This window comes from Macaca mulatta, chromosome 1, assembly GCF_049350105.2.
Source record: "Macaca mulatta isolate MMU2019108-1 chromosome 1, T2T-MMU8v2.0, whole genome shotgun sequence".
In the NCBI taxonomy this organism is placed as follows: Eukaryota; Metazoa; Chordata; class Mammalia; order Primates; family Cercopithecidae; genus Macaca; species Macaca mulatta.
Window position 1 is genome coordinate 219,489,172 of NC_133406.1, and position 13,544 is coordinate 219,502,715.

Genomic DNA, 13,544 nt, shown 5'->3' on the forward strand with positions numbered 1-13,544 from the left:
AATTTTCTATCTTGCAAAAATAGAGATGCCCTTTGCTGTGCTGCCCATGTGTAAACGTGGAAGGCTCTGCCAATGGGAAAGCGCTTTCCACAGGCAAAGGCGTATTGTACTCATGAATGAGAAATGATCATGGTAAGCCAAGAGAAAGATGCAGAGCCCGCAGGCCCCACACTGAGCCTGCGGTGAAGGAAAGCAGGAGGAACTAAGCTAGACAGCCCCAGGTGTGGGGTAGGAACGTTTTATGAGGCACACAGCTGTGCCCATGTTCAGTCCCAAGGGAGAGGCGGGTTTCTGGGCCTCATCACTGTCTAGGCTTAAAGTAAGAGTGACAAGAAAGAGGCCAGTTTCAGCCTTTGTGAGCAAAGAGCTTTGGCGAGGCAGGGGTCTCCCTCAGCAAGGCTGGGCTGCACTACAGCCCCTTTCCCCGTGTCCCATTGGATCTGAGCTGTGTAGCATTTGTTGCATTACGAAGAAAAAGACCTGTGCAGGAAATAAGGCAGAGGACAGGCTCTCTAGTCCGATGCACCTTGATCTGTGGCAAAACCAAGCCGGGTCTTTCAGCTTCAGTGTGTTAGCATCCCAACACCTGGGATGGAGTTTGTGGGCGGGTCGGTTTGCCACACTGTAAGGGCCCAGGTGCTCCCACTGCCACAGTGAAGCCAGGTTCTAGCCCAAGTCTGGCAGAGCAGTCGGGCAGCAGTTTTCGGGGGAGAATAATGGGGTGGGATGGGGGACTTCAGTGGCCTATTACGGAGCCCTCTCCCCAGACCAAGTTCATAGCTGAGTTTGGGGATGGTACAGTTAAAATTTAAAATAATTGTCCAAATGCTGTATTTGGGTATTAATGTTTACATGGTAATCTGACAACAGTTTATAAAGTGATGTTCTGGATACCATAAAAAAAAAAAAGAGCTCAGTTTCAGGTCCTCCTGGAAAGAGTTAGGCTTACCCCTCCCCATCTTTGTAATAATAGCCATAGTAGCGATAAGAGTTACTTATTCGGGGCTGGGTGCGGTGGCTCAAGCCTGTAATCCCAGCACTTTGGGAGGCCGAGACGGGCGGATCACGAGGTCACAAGATCAAGACCATCCTAGCTAACATGGTGAAACCCCGTCTCTACTAAAAAAATACAAAAAACTAGCCGGGCGAGGTGGCGTGCGCCTGTAGTCCCAGCTACTCGGGAGGCTGAGGCAGGAGAATGGCGTGAACCCAGGAGGCGGAGCTTGCAGTGAGCTGAGATCCGGCCACTGCACTCCAGCCTGGGCGACAGAGCAAGACTCCGTCTCAAAAAAAAAAAAAAAAAAAAAAAAGAGTTACTTATTCGGGGTTCGACAGATATGAATTCAAATCGTAGCTCCGACACTTACCAGCTGGGCAAACCCAAGCAAATTACTCTTTGAGTCATTTTCCTCACCTGAAAAATGGGCTGGTACAAGGATGAAATGTGTAAATGTAAACAAAGCATTTCGCAGAGTGGCTTGGTGCATAACAAGTGGTCCTTCAGTGTCAAGAACTCATATTACTACTATGGATATTATTACAAAGGGTGGAGGGGGCAGGCCTAACTCTTTCCAGGAGGATCTGAAACTGGCCTCTTTCTTGTCACTCTTACTTTAAGCCTAGGCAGCGATCAGGCCCAGAAACCTGCCCATCCCTTGGGACTGAACATGCACACAGCTGTGTGCCTCATAAAAGGTTTCTACCCCACACCTGGGGCAGGCCCTGGTACAGTCTAGCTTCATTCCTCCAAAGACAAGGAAAAGAAGACCAAGGAGCACCGTGACACTGAACTGGGTGCCACCTGGGCCTATCCCTTCCTTACCCCCACCCACACCATGACCAAATATAATATGTTTCTGGGATGTCCTTTTATCTTTTGTGCCAACTTTATATTAGTTGCTAATGGCTGCTCGGAACACTGTACTTAGAAGGAACCTGGGAAGGAAAGCGAGCAGTGGTTGACTAGTGATGTCTGATGTGGGTGCAGGGCAGGAGAGAGGCAGGAGACACGCTGGCTATTCACCATCCACAAACCGGAAAATCCTAAGGCCTTGCCTCATTCAAATAAATCACGCGTGGTGGGCAGGGTAGCCAGAAGCTAAGGGAGGGAAAGGGACTTGTCGAAGGTCACACAGTTTGAAATGGCAGGGCTGGGATTCAAACCCAGTCCCCTCTGGGTTTCTCAAGATGCTTCCTTGTAGGCTTGTCGTCTCCTATGAGGGGGTGAACAGGCTAAAATCCACTGTCTGGGAGAACAAACGCTGCTGCCCCACCAGGTGTGTCTATGTTCTGTCTCCTCCCCCGGGACCTCCCACTCCCATGTCATTTGCAAACACTCACTGAAAAACAAATGTGTACCACAAGGTGCCCTGAGAGTTGTCTCCAAACATGCAAATTTGAATCCAGATGCCAATCTGATTGGGCAACCCTGGATTTGAGTCTCACCTGCACTTTCCAAACTTTGAGAACGTTACTCAACTTCTCTGAGCTTCTGTTTCCTTGTTTGCAGAATTACGAGCTCAATACAATAAGGTCATTCAAAGTGATTAGCTCAGTTTCCGACACAGGACACAGCGTAAGCCCTTAAATGTTCATTACAGACTGTCCCCAACTTACACTTAAGATTTTTTTGCTTTACGATGATGCAAAAGCTATAGTGTTCAGTGGAAACCACACCTTGAGTACCCAGCCAGCCATTCTGTTTTTCACATTCAGTACAGTATAGCCAAGAAATTGACATGAGATAGTCAACACTTTATTATGAAATAGGCCTCATGTAAGATGATTTGCCTAACTACAGGCTAATGTAACTGTTCTGATCACATTTAGGGTAAGCTAGGCTAAGCTACCATGTTTAACAGGTTAGGTGTTATATCCATTTTCCACTTACGATATTTTTCAACTTACAATTCCAGGACAAAAATCTTTGGTAAATCAAGGAGCATCTGTATAAGGATTAGGTCAAGGGGAAAAACAAAAAACAGCATTTTCACACACAGAAAAATCACGTAGGTGATTGAGGGCTTGGACAAGCTGTTGAGAGGAACCCTGTTTATCTCTGATATCCTGATATGCTAACGGACCTAGAATATGAATTCCATATTGGATGGTTTTAAGATAAATACAGAACTGACTCTTCTAGGATGATGGGTTATGTCATTCACATCGTGGAGAAAGCAGCAGCCCTGGCTGGCTGGATGGATAATGGTAGGGAACAAACATGTCTATTTCTCACTTCCCAGCTGGGGGAGTTTGTGTTTCAGTTTCCTCGTCTGTAATGTGGGATAATAGCACCTGCCACTCAGCGCTGCTGTAGGACCAAATGAGTAATTACAGGCAAGGCACTGAGCACCATGCCTAGTACGTACATGTCAGGCTCATAGTCTATGGACTTTTAGTTAGCAGTGGCATAGCAGGGACCAGCGGAATGAGGCAGAGAAAGAAGCGCAGCTATAGAAGGGCTCAGAAGGAGTGGAGGAGGGGAAATGGGCCTCAGATGAGACACTTTCTAACCAGAATGGTGGCAGATGGGTCAGTTAGTAACTCCTATATGCTGAGAGAGAGGTAAGTCAAGGTGGAGACAGGTGGAGGGGGAAGAGATCCTCCGAAAGGCCAGGCTGGCCGGATGCAGTGGCTCACACCTGAAATCCCAGCACTTTGGAAGGATGAGGCAGGAGGATCACTTGAGCCCAGGAGTTCAAAACCAGCCTGGACAACATTGCAAGACCTCGTCTCTACAAGTAATAAAAAAAATTAGCCGGGTGTGGTGGCGAATGCCTGTGGTCCCAGCTACTTGGGACGTTGGGATGGGAGGATCACGAGTCCAGGCAGTCAAGGCTGCACTGTAAGTGATCTGTGATCGTGCCACTGCACTCCAGCCTGGACGACAGAGCCACTAGACCCTGTCTCAAACAACAGCAACAACAAAATAAAATAAATAAATACAAGCCTGAGACACTCAGTGGCAGCCAGCAAGAGGCCTGAAAACCTCAGCCTGAGAGCTAAGTGGGTTCTCACCCTGTGGCTTTACTGACCTAGTAAAGGTGCACTAGAGAAGACAAGAGGTTGACCCAACAAAAGGTCACTGGGGTTGGGCGTGGTGGCCCATGCTTGTAATCCCAGCACTTTGGGAGGCCAAAGTGGGTGGATCACCTGAGGTCAGGAGTTCGAGACCAGCCTGGCCAACATGGTGAAACCACGTCTCTACTAAAAATACAAAAATTAGCTGGGTGTGGTTGCATGTGCCTGTAATCCCAGCTACGTAGGAGGCTGAGGTAGGAGAATCTCTGGAACCCAGGAGGCAGAGGCTGTAGTGAGCCGAGATTGCGCCACTACACTCCAGCCTGGGGAATAGAGCGAGACTCAGTCTAAAAAAAGAGTCACCTGGTAGATCTTTGTAAAGGGTGCACTTATGGGCCAGGCACAATGGCTCCTGCCTATAATCTCAGCACTTTGGGAGGGCAAGGTGGGTAGACTTCTTGAACCCAGGTTGAACAACATAGCAGGGCCCCATCTCTGCAAAAATAAAATAAAGTTTGCACTTCTGGTTTTTCCAGTAAAAGCAATTTGCTTTGGCCACCTAAAAATTTTTTTAAAGAACATAAAATATTTGCTGAGCTCCACCCAGGAGCTTGCAGACCTGGCCAGGTAAAGTTCATGCACCTGAATGACAAACTGAGCTCTGGAAGGATGAAGAAGCATCTCTGAAACAAGCTGGAGCGGAGGAGGAAGGGGTGGCCCAGAAAGTCTGGAGGGTCAGGGCCTCACTGCAGGGTCTCCAAGGCCTTATTCCCAGAAATGACCTTCTGGCCTGTCCTCTCCTCCCTTCCCTGGGTCAAAGCAGAGAGGCATAGAGACATAGGGGAGGAGTAATCGTAAGATGTCTGCCTTCTGAGCCTCGGTCTCCTTCACTGCAAAATGCCGGAGGGTAGGGGGTAGGTGAGCATCAAAGGTAATGTGTGAAAGTGCCTGGTACCCAACGGTGCTCACAAAATGCCACTTCCCACACAGGGCACGTTTCTGAACTCGTCTGCAGGTGTAAGGACCAGAGGACGTGAGGTTACTATCAGCAATCAACAATCAATCAGGCTCCCTTGTCCATCTCATAACCCCTGGAGCAGCTGATTCGTGGAGACCTAGAATCTCACATACAGCAGCTGCCTCCAGAGCCCCCACATGTAACCATCAGGCTTCACAGCCTCCTGTGCTACCCTCTGGTTCAGATATGGCAATTCTGAGATACTTGCTGCAGCCACCATGGTACCTGCCTGTCATCACCAGGCCCTGGCTCCCGGCAAAGTGGGTAGAACAGAGAGCTGTGGGTTCAGAGTGCAAGATCGTGTTTCCTGTCTGAGAAGTGGGTATGCACCGATGCCCAGGGCTACCAGGGAGCACAGGGTGAGGTGACACACCAATGCACAGGGCTCTTGGGGAGCAAGGGGTAAGGTGGAAGATGTCAAGGGAGTCTCTCCCCTGCAGGGGCTGTGCAATCTTTAGAAGGAAGTACCCAGGGATGCCTGTCCCCAGCTAGACTCTGGGCTCAGCTCGCTGAGCCTTGACAGGCAGATGCTCTATCGCTCCGAAACCTCCAGAGCCCTCAGACTCTTCCTGAGGACCACTGAAGCAGGAAGAAAGCTCCTTCACCTAGCTGACATGTTTTGTAGATGTTGCCAGGCTACGGAAGAGGGGCTGGTGTCCTGGTGTCCACGTGTCCCATAGTCTCACCCTGAGCCCCCTGAGGGCTGGCCCAAGCCCCACCCAATCATTCAAGTGCAATTTGAGCCCCTCTTACATGGCCTGACCGCATCTAGCCCAGAAACCACAAGCTCAGAAGGTAGGCAGGTAATGTCAGGGAGGCAAGTGGGCTGGTGTGAGGCAGTGGGGCATGGTGGAGACTGTGGTAAAGTGGATGGAGCAGCTGGCTAATCAGTTCCAGCCACTGTGGCCAGGCAGGGACAAAGCCCCATATGGCCACATCTTCTGATCTTTCAAGAGAAGCCAGAAACCCTTATTTTTATATAAAAAGAAATTGCCTGGTTTAACAACACCAGCAACTAAATTAAAGTTGTTTAATCACTGCAGAAGTCAACAATCCCCCACACCCTGCAGCCTTGGGAAGGCAGTTTGTGACGGACCTCCCATAACCCAGCACACAGTAGACTATAAATATGTGGGGACCAGTTGAACACATTAGACCCATTCCAAGTCTTAGGGAAGTCTCATCTCTCCACTCCTACTCCTCAGATATCTTGGTTTACAGATGAAGAATCTAAGACTCAGAGAGGGGGAAGTGACTTGCCCAAGATCACAGAGGTAGTTCAAGGACTTCAACTCAGCTCTCCTGAGCTTAACATCTTTTTCCACCAACCCACATGATCTGCATCCTCCCTTAAACAATGTTTTTCAGGCCGGGCGCGGTGGCTCAAGCCTGTAATCCCAGCACTTTGGGAGGCCGAGACGGGCGGATCACAAGGTCAGGAGATCGAGACCATCCTGGCGAACACGGTGAAACCCCGTCTCTACTAAAAAAAATACAAAAAACTAGCCGGGCAAGGTGGCGGGCGCCTGTAGTCCCAGCTACTCGGGAGGCTGAGGCAGGAGAATGGCGTAAACCCGGGAGGCGGAGCTTGCAGTGAGCTGAGATCCGGCCACTGCACTCCAGCCTGGGTGACAGAGCGAGACTCCGTCTCAAAAAAAAAAAAAAAAAAAAAAAAAAAACAATGTTTTTCAAAAAGCATTCTATGCTAAGAATATACTGTAGAAATGAAATACACCAAATACAGGAGAAGTGGTTGCCTTTGGAAAGATCATGTAGTTTAGAGTCAGGAGACTGAACTCCCACTCCACTCTGCCCTAAGCAACTGTGTGACCCTGGGCAAGCCTCTTCTCCTCCCTGGGCCTCAGTCTCCCTGGTGTGCAAAGAGCTCAGTTGACCCAGTCAGCTTCTAAAGGCCTACCAGCTGAAATTCTGGGCATCTATGAGTTCTCTTCTCTGGCCAGTACTCTGTGGCCTCGGATGAATATAAAATAGTAATAATAATAATAATAGAGAGGGCGAGTCCACACCAGCCAGGAAAGAACACTACAATTTTTTGTGAAACCTGACTCCTGGTTACTGGAATTCAGAAAGAACGATGGTAATACTTGAGCAGCTTAACCACCATCCTACAATTAAACAAAAGCACATCTGGTTTAACTTCGTCCTCATCTCCTCCCTAACCCCCTACTCTCATCTCAAATTTTACCCCTAAATTTGAGAAGTCAAATTCAATGCAAACAATTGATTTCATGCCACAGTGAGGCTGAGAATTTAAGCATGGAAACCTTTAAGCACAGAGTTTTTCTGGGAGCAATTAACGAAGTGTTGGCAGGGGACTGGGGGCTGGTACAAGGAAGCAGAAAAATATGGAGACTATGTTCTTCAGACACTGAGCATCCTATCTTGATGTTGGGGGCCTCCTATGAGCTCAGAGAGGTAAAGTGATTTGCCTCAGGTCACACAGCTGGCGACTGGAATCCAAGACGCCAGCCCCCAAACCAGTGTTTTCCCTGCTGTGTAGGCTTTTGTAACCTAAACGTGGACTTCCCTCAGGCCCTCAGGATCACCTGGTAGGGATAAAGGTAACTGCTTTTGAAATTGCTCCACAGGAAATATGAATGTCTTAATAACATCAATGCTGGTTCAGCCCAAAGTTGGAAAACTATTTATGATCCTGCGACCCTGTAAAGTATATTATAATGTTAACCCATACTGCAGATGAGAAAACTGAGGCTCTGAAAGAGAAGGTGACTTGTCCAGGGTCGCATAGCAGTGCTGGGAATGAACCTCCAGTCTACTGCCCCTAACTGCCCTCTGAAAGTGAGGACATCTCCAGAAGAAAAAAAAATAAACCTAACATACCACAAAGCCCAGCTCCAGCCTGCCAATGACGACGACATGGTGCTGGGAAGCCAAGTCAGCATTCCTGTGGCCACATGGAGATTTCTGAGTGCTGGTTCTCAGCCCAGCTTGCTCACTCTCCCAGCAATGTTCTCTCGGAGCTCTGGGTTTTGTATTAAAAAGCCAAGTCACACTGATTTCAAGGTGAGAACTCGGGCTCTGCTACCGGATCCTACTCCCTGGATTAAAAGGCCTCATTCCCAGAGATGGGTACAGCATGGAGATCGCTAGATTTGGAATTCTAGATACACAGGACCAGCTCCCCAGGTAGCATCTGTGTGCCTCTGGGCAACTCACTTCCCCTTTCCAAGATCATATCCAGCTTGCAGGGAATGTTGGGTATGTAAGTCATGGGACAGAACAGGGCTGAGTTTGGTCCTGAGCTGGGACATGGTGAGGAACAAGAACAGGCAGAGGGCAGGAAGCACTGCAGAGATGATGGCTCCAGGGCTGATCTCATCATGGAGCTCTGCGCTCCCAGCCCAGGCTGTGTTTAGGATGGTGACAGAAGGTGGCATCTGAGTGTGAGCAAGGAGGGCACCATGCCATCCCACATGTGCAGCCTGACAGGATGGGAAGAGCCTGGGCAGAAGTGGGTGACAGGTTCAGAGGCAGGGATATAACCCAACATCCGGTCTCCGCATTTCATTTTCTGCTGAGAAGAGAGCTGGGGATAGCCAGGATTTTCTTAAGCACAGGTACCAGCTTAAACCCTTCGCAAGCATTCATCATATCTAGACCTCACCGCTGGTAGGCATTAATGATCTCCACAGCTTATGGGAGGAGGCCAAGGCACAGAGAGGGAACAGAACTGAACCCAGGTCCCACAGCGAGGTTGCCTTTGCTAAAATGAGGGCGATGACAGGTGATTGCATCTTAATCTCCTTCCTTGCGAATAGCTTGATTTCAAGTCTACGCCGTAAATTTTGATAGTTTCAAAACCTGAAAGAATTTTGTTATGCAAACATCCAATCCAGAAGAGAGCTTTTGTCTGATTTACTGCGGCATTCCGGCACCTAGAACAGAGCTTAGCACATGGCAGATGCTTAGGTATTTGCTGAATGAAGATAGCATCTTGTTCTGGTCTCAGTTCAGTTTTATTCCTCACAATAGTCCCCAGAGAGGAACACACCCCTTTTTACAAATGGGCTCAGGGACACAGACCCGGATCATCACTCAACCTAGTCTTCACCAGTTGGGATGGTGAGAAGCTGTGTCCAGGGGCCTCTTCTGAGGGAATTCACAGGCGTTCAGTTCAAGAAAGAAAAAGGTGACAGAGGAACAAGATGCATGGGGCCAGGCAGTGGGATGGCTGGGGCAGGACAGGGTGGGGACACCCACAGGTGGGGAGGACTAAAGAGTTGGAAAGGGAAAGACTGGAGAGTGGAGGAAGAGTGGGCTAAGCCCAGGAGGAGCCCCAAGACAAAACCAAGGCTCAGCCCCGTATCTCTTAGGCAGCACAGTGGGAGTAGGAGGCTAGGGTTGCAGAGTTTGGAGTCTGGATTCAAACAATGGTCCCACCACTTACCTAAATTGTCTAAGCCTCAGTTTCCCCATTTGTAAAATGAAATTATGTACGTGAGATGTCAGAGCAGGTCCCTCTACGCACGGTAGGCCTTCAAAAAATAGTTGCAGTTATCTACACTGAGACTGGAACCCAACCCCTGCCTCCCTGGGCAGCTGGGCCCACCTGAGGGGTCTCTGATTGTTCCCAGGGCCCAGAGCCCTTCCTGGCCTGAGAATCGCCCCCTCTTTTGATCTCAATGATTTTCACCCTCCACCCAGAGGCCTTTATAAAGGCCCCGCCTTCAACCCCATTGTGTGTCGAAAAAGAATCATAAGGCACAATGGGGAGTGGGGGAGGCTTACCTCGGCCTCCTGCCTTTCTGCTGTGACCTGCGTTTAACCCTTTCTTACCAAGACTGGGCAGGGAAACAGCCCTGGGCGGCCCACCTCGCACAGCCCAAAGAGGGCGGCAGGCTCCTTCAGTTTCGCGGGCTCCAGAGCTTTGCCCCACAGCTGCGGTGCCCACAGTGGGTGCCCACTCTCAGACGCCCACGCGGGTGTCCTCTGTCTCCTCCCCCCCATGGTGTCCTGTCTCCTCCCCCCATGCCCCCCATTCCAAGCGCCTCCCTCCCTCTCCTCCTCCCAAACCAAACTGCTTTAGACCCCACCGGGTCAGGTGGGACGCCTGGGAGGGCGCCAGGCACGAGGCCTGGGGGTTGGCAGTCCAAGTCTCTAGAGCTACAGCTAAGGAGGCACCAGGAGGGGCTCAGTCACGGGGCACCAAGGGCAGGTGCCCAGACAGAGGGCAGGGTCCCAGACAGCGGCTCGGGAGGTAGGAGACCCTGGGACTGCAGGGCGGTCCCGAGCGCAGTCCCCTGAGTTCGCCGGCTCTGCGGGCGCCACGTCCAATCTCCTGTCCCGCCCAGAGCGCGCGCCGGGAGCTTGGGATGCGCGGGAGGACAGGGACAGGACCAATTGCCGGGCGTCCCGAATGGGCTGCTGTGGGCGGCGTGGCGCTGGAGACCCCGGCCCTCCCATTAAAGTTCAACACGAGGCCAGCTGAGGATGCAGAAGGGGCCGAGCATACACCACATCCGCGGAGGCCCTGGGGAGCCGGGGCGCGGGGCAGCATCGAGTCCTTACCTGCGCAGAGCACTGACGAGGGTCCGTCCAGGCACAAGCGCGTGGGAGCGCAGAGCCGGGATCGCGGGCGCGGAGTGGCGGGAGCGCAACGCGGCCCGGGCCACCTCCCCCGCCGCCTTATAAAGGCGGCCGCGGGGCCCGAGCGAGGCCCGGGCAGCCCGCCCCCTCCCCCAACCCCTCCCCAGCCCGGCCCCGCCCCCGGCCCGAGCCCCGCGCCCGGCAGGCGGGTCGTGCCACGAGGCCAGGGCGCCCCCTGCCGGGAGCGGAGCTAGGAACTGGCTGGGGTGGCGCGGCCCTGGCGTCCCTCGCTCGCCCCGCGCTCTCGGGCTCTGCCTCCGGGCTGCCCCAACGCGGCCCTTCCTCTCAGCGAGCCTGGGCCCTGACCCGCTCCCTGCGTGCGACTCCTGTTTTGTCTTTACCGTCGGCATCTTTCTTCTGCGTCTCTTGGTGGGAGTCTTTGTCTCTACCCGTCTGTCTTTGTCTGCCTTCCTCTCTGGCGTCTGTCTCTGTCTGTCAATATATCTGGCTTTCTCTGGGTCTCTGTCTTTATCCGTCTCTGCCCACGTGTCCCTGTCTCTCTGTCTCTGTCCACGTGCACCTCTGACTCTCCACCTCCACCCCCGCTTCCCTGCCCGTGGGCTGCCTCCCTGGCTACCGCAAGAAGAAGCAGAAGGGGACCTCGGAGGGGTGGCATCTGGAGGGAAACCACCCCCTAGACATGGGGCCTTCCCTCTTTCTCTCTGTAGAGACGTAAAGGGCCCGGGCAGGTATACGGCTATGTACCAGTCAGAGCCCCAGGACATGCTCCCTGGATGCCAAAGGAGGGACAGGCACTTCCCAGGCAGTGGAGTCAGACAGCTCAAGTTCAAAACTCTGCTCTGGTGACCTTGGTCAAGTCACCTGACCTATGTGGACCAGCCTGCCCCTCTTTAAGAGGCAGGCACCATCTCCCCTGGCCTCTCGCTGGTGCAAGAGTCATATGAGACAGTCCTTGAAAACTACAGAGGAAACGCTAAAATCCCGGATAGATGGGAGCCGGGGGCAGATGCTGGGTGCTACAGGCCCTGCTCCCGCTCCTGGGGAACTACCTCCACCTCTGATGGAATAACCACTCCTTTCCTCTGAGCACTGAATTCTCTGGACAGCTTCGTAGTGAGAAGTCCGCAGGCTCTGTTTGAATGCCTCCAGTGACGGAGAGCTCACTGACTCCTAACCGGAGGGTCTTCTCAGTGGCCCTTGGGACTGTCTGGAACAATCTGTGCCAGTCAGAAATTTGAAGCCAGTCAGATATTTGAAGGCGCAGACTGTGATTCCCCGGGAGCCCTGCCTTCCTCGGCATCTAAGTCCCAGTCTTCCTGAAGCCACCTTTGCCCTGAAGATCATAAGGAGAAAACTGAGGCTGGAGCAGAGAGAAAGTGTCAGTGCCCAGAGAACCAATTTTAGCCAGGTTGGGCAACCTCTCTTCCACCCACTCCACGCCAGGCTCAGGGCCAGGCATTGTGCATGCATTAACTTCCAACAGCTCCATTTTCCAGAGGAGAAAACTGAGGCCCGGAGAGATCACGTGACTTCTCAGTAAAGTAGGAGCCAGAACTGGGCTCTGGTGCCAGAAACTGAGAATGTTTTTGTATTTGTTTTTGTTTCTTTTTGTATTTTTGGTTGATACTGCTTATTTACAGGAGTGACATAGTTTCCCTTTTCAGATAAGTTTATCTTTTTTAAAAGTGAGTCAAAATACTGAGTAAATACTGTTTATGTATTTCATGGGTTGGGTGATGATGGCAAAAATCATGGAGGTAGCAAATTAAGTTTAGGAAATGCCGTACTCTGTAAGAAACTGCAGGTGAAAGCACCCAGCACTGGGCCTAAAACATGGGAGGGGCTCAATACTTGCTTACAAATGCAAAATGGTTTAAGGATTCCAGGAGACTTAAGATGGTATAATCATTAGTGAGCCAGGGACAAGTCCCCAGGCCTGGAAAATCTGCCTGTTGCTTGGACAGAGGCTGGGAAACAGAGCCAGAGGGAATTGGAGGCAACCCTTGCACCTATCGTGGTGCCAGCACCCCTGACTGTTTTTTTGTTGTTTTTTTTTTTCCACAGGGTCCCACTCTATTGCCCAGGCTGGAATGCAGTGGCATGTCAGCTCACTGCATCCTTGACTTCCTGGGCTCAAGCGATCTTCCCACCTCAGCCTCCCCAGCAGCCAGGACTACAGGTGTGCACCACCATGCTCGGCTAATTTTTGTATTTTTTGTAGAGAGCAGGGTTTTGCTATTTTGCTTAGGCTGGTCTCGAACTCCTGGGCTCAAGCGATCCCCCTGCCTTGTTCTCCCAAAGCGATGGGATTACAGGCATGAGCCACCACACCCGACCCTACCCCTGACTTCTGATCTCCCCAAAGCTATGAGAGATGGGCACTTCTGGTTGAGCCACATGGCCAGCATTAGGCCCCCTGTGTCTGTGATTTGCCCTCAAGTCCCTCCACCTTGGGAGTTCAGGGATTGGTTATCAGCAGCAGGGACTACACTGCTTGGCCAGCCCTGCCACCTTCTGCACCCACACCCTCTTACTCTGCTCCTGGGCTGGGTCCCTCAAGGAGAATTCAAGTGAGATGGGGCACCCAGCAGCCCTTGCCTCCCCTGCTCCCCCGGTGCCCCTCCTCCTGGCTCTGTCAACACAGAGGAAAGGAGTCCTGGACCTCGAACCAGGAGATTCCAGTTCACCCTCCAGCTCTGCCCTGGCTTGCTGGGTAGCTGAGCAAGTCACTTTTCCCATCGAGGTTCAGATTCCTTCTGGCCTTTTGAACTGGACAATCTCTAAGTATAACTCAGATGCCACGATTTCAGGACCACTCAGCTGGTGGCAATAGCTCATTACATTCGATTTCTCTCCACCATTGTCCCTGGGGCACCACTTCCTTGTTGAAAACTAAGCAAATTGGATTTAACCTCCA

At 51.7% G+C, this 13,544-nt stretch overlaps 1 protein-coding gene across 6 annotated transcripts in view; it reads right to left on the minus strand.

Moving 5' to 3' along the window:
* The window catches only part of ALPL (alkaline phosphatase, biomineralization associated), a 70,406-nt gene extending 59,243 nt beyond the window's left edge, over positions 1-11,163 (minus strand). For 4 of the 6 annotated variants that reach the window (XM_077996192.1, XM_077996186.1, XM_015130217.3 and 1 more), the window contains exon 1: positions 10,589-10,680. The gene's annotated coding sequence lies outside the window, so the exon portion shown is untranslated. Of the gene's footprint in view, positions 1-10,588; positions 10,681-10,972 lie in introns of those variants that run through there. The other 2 variants (XM_015130212.3, XM_077996176.1) reach the window with 2 other exon arrangements.
* Positions 11,164-13,544: the final 2,381 nt, after the last annotated feature.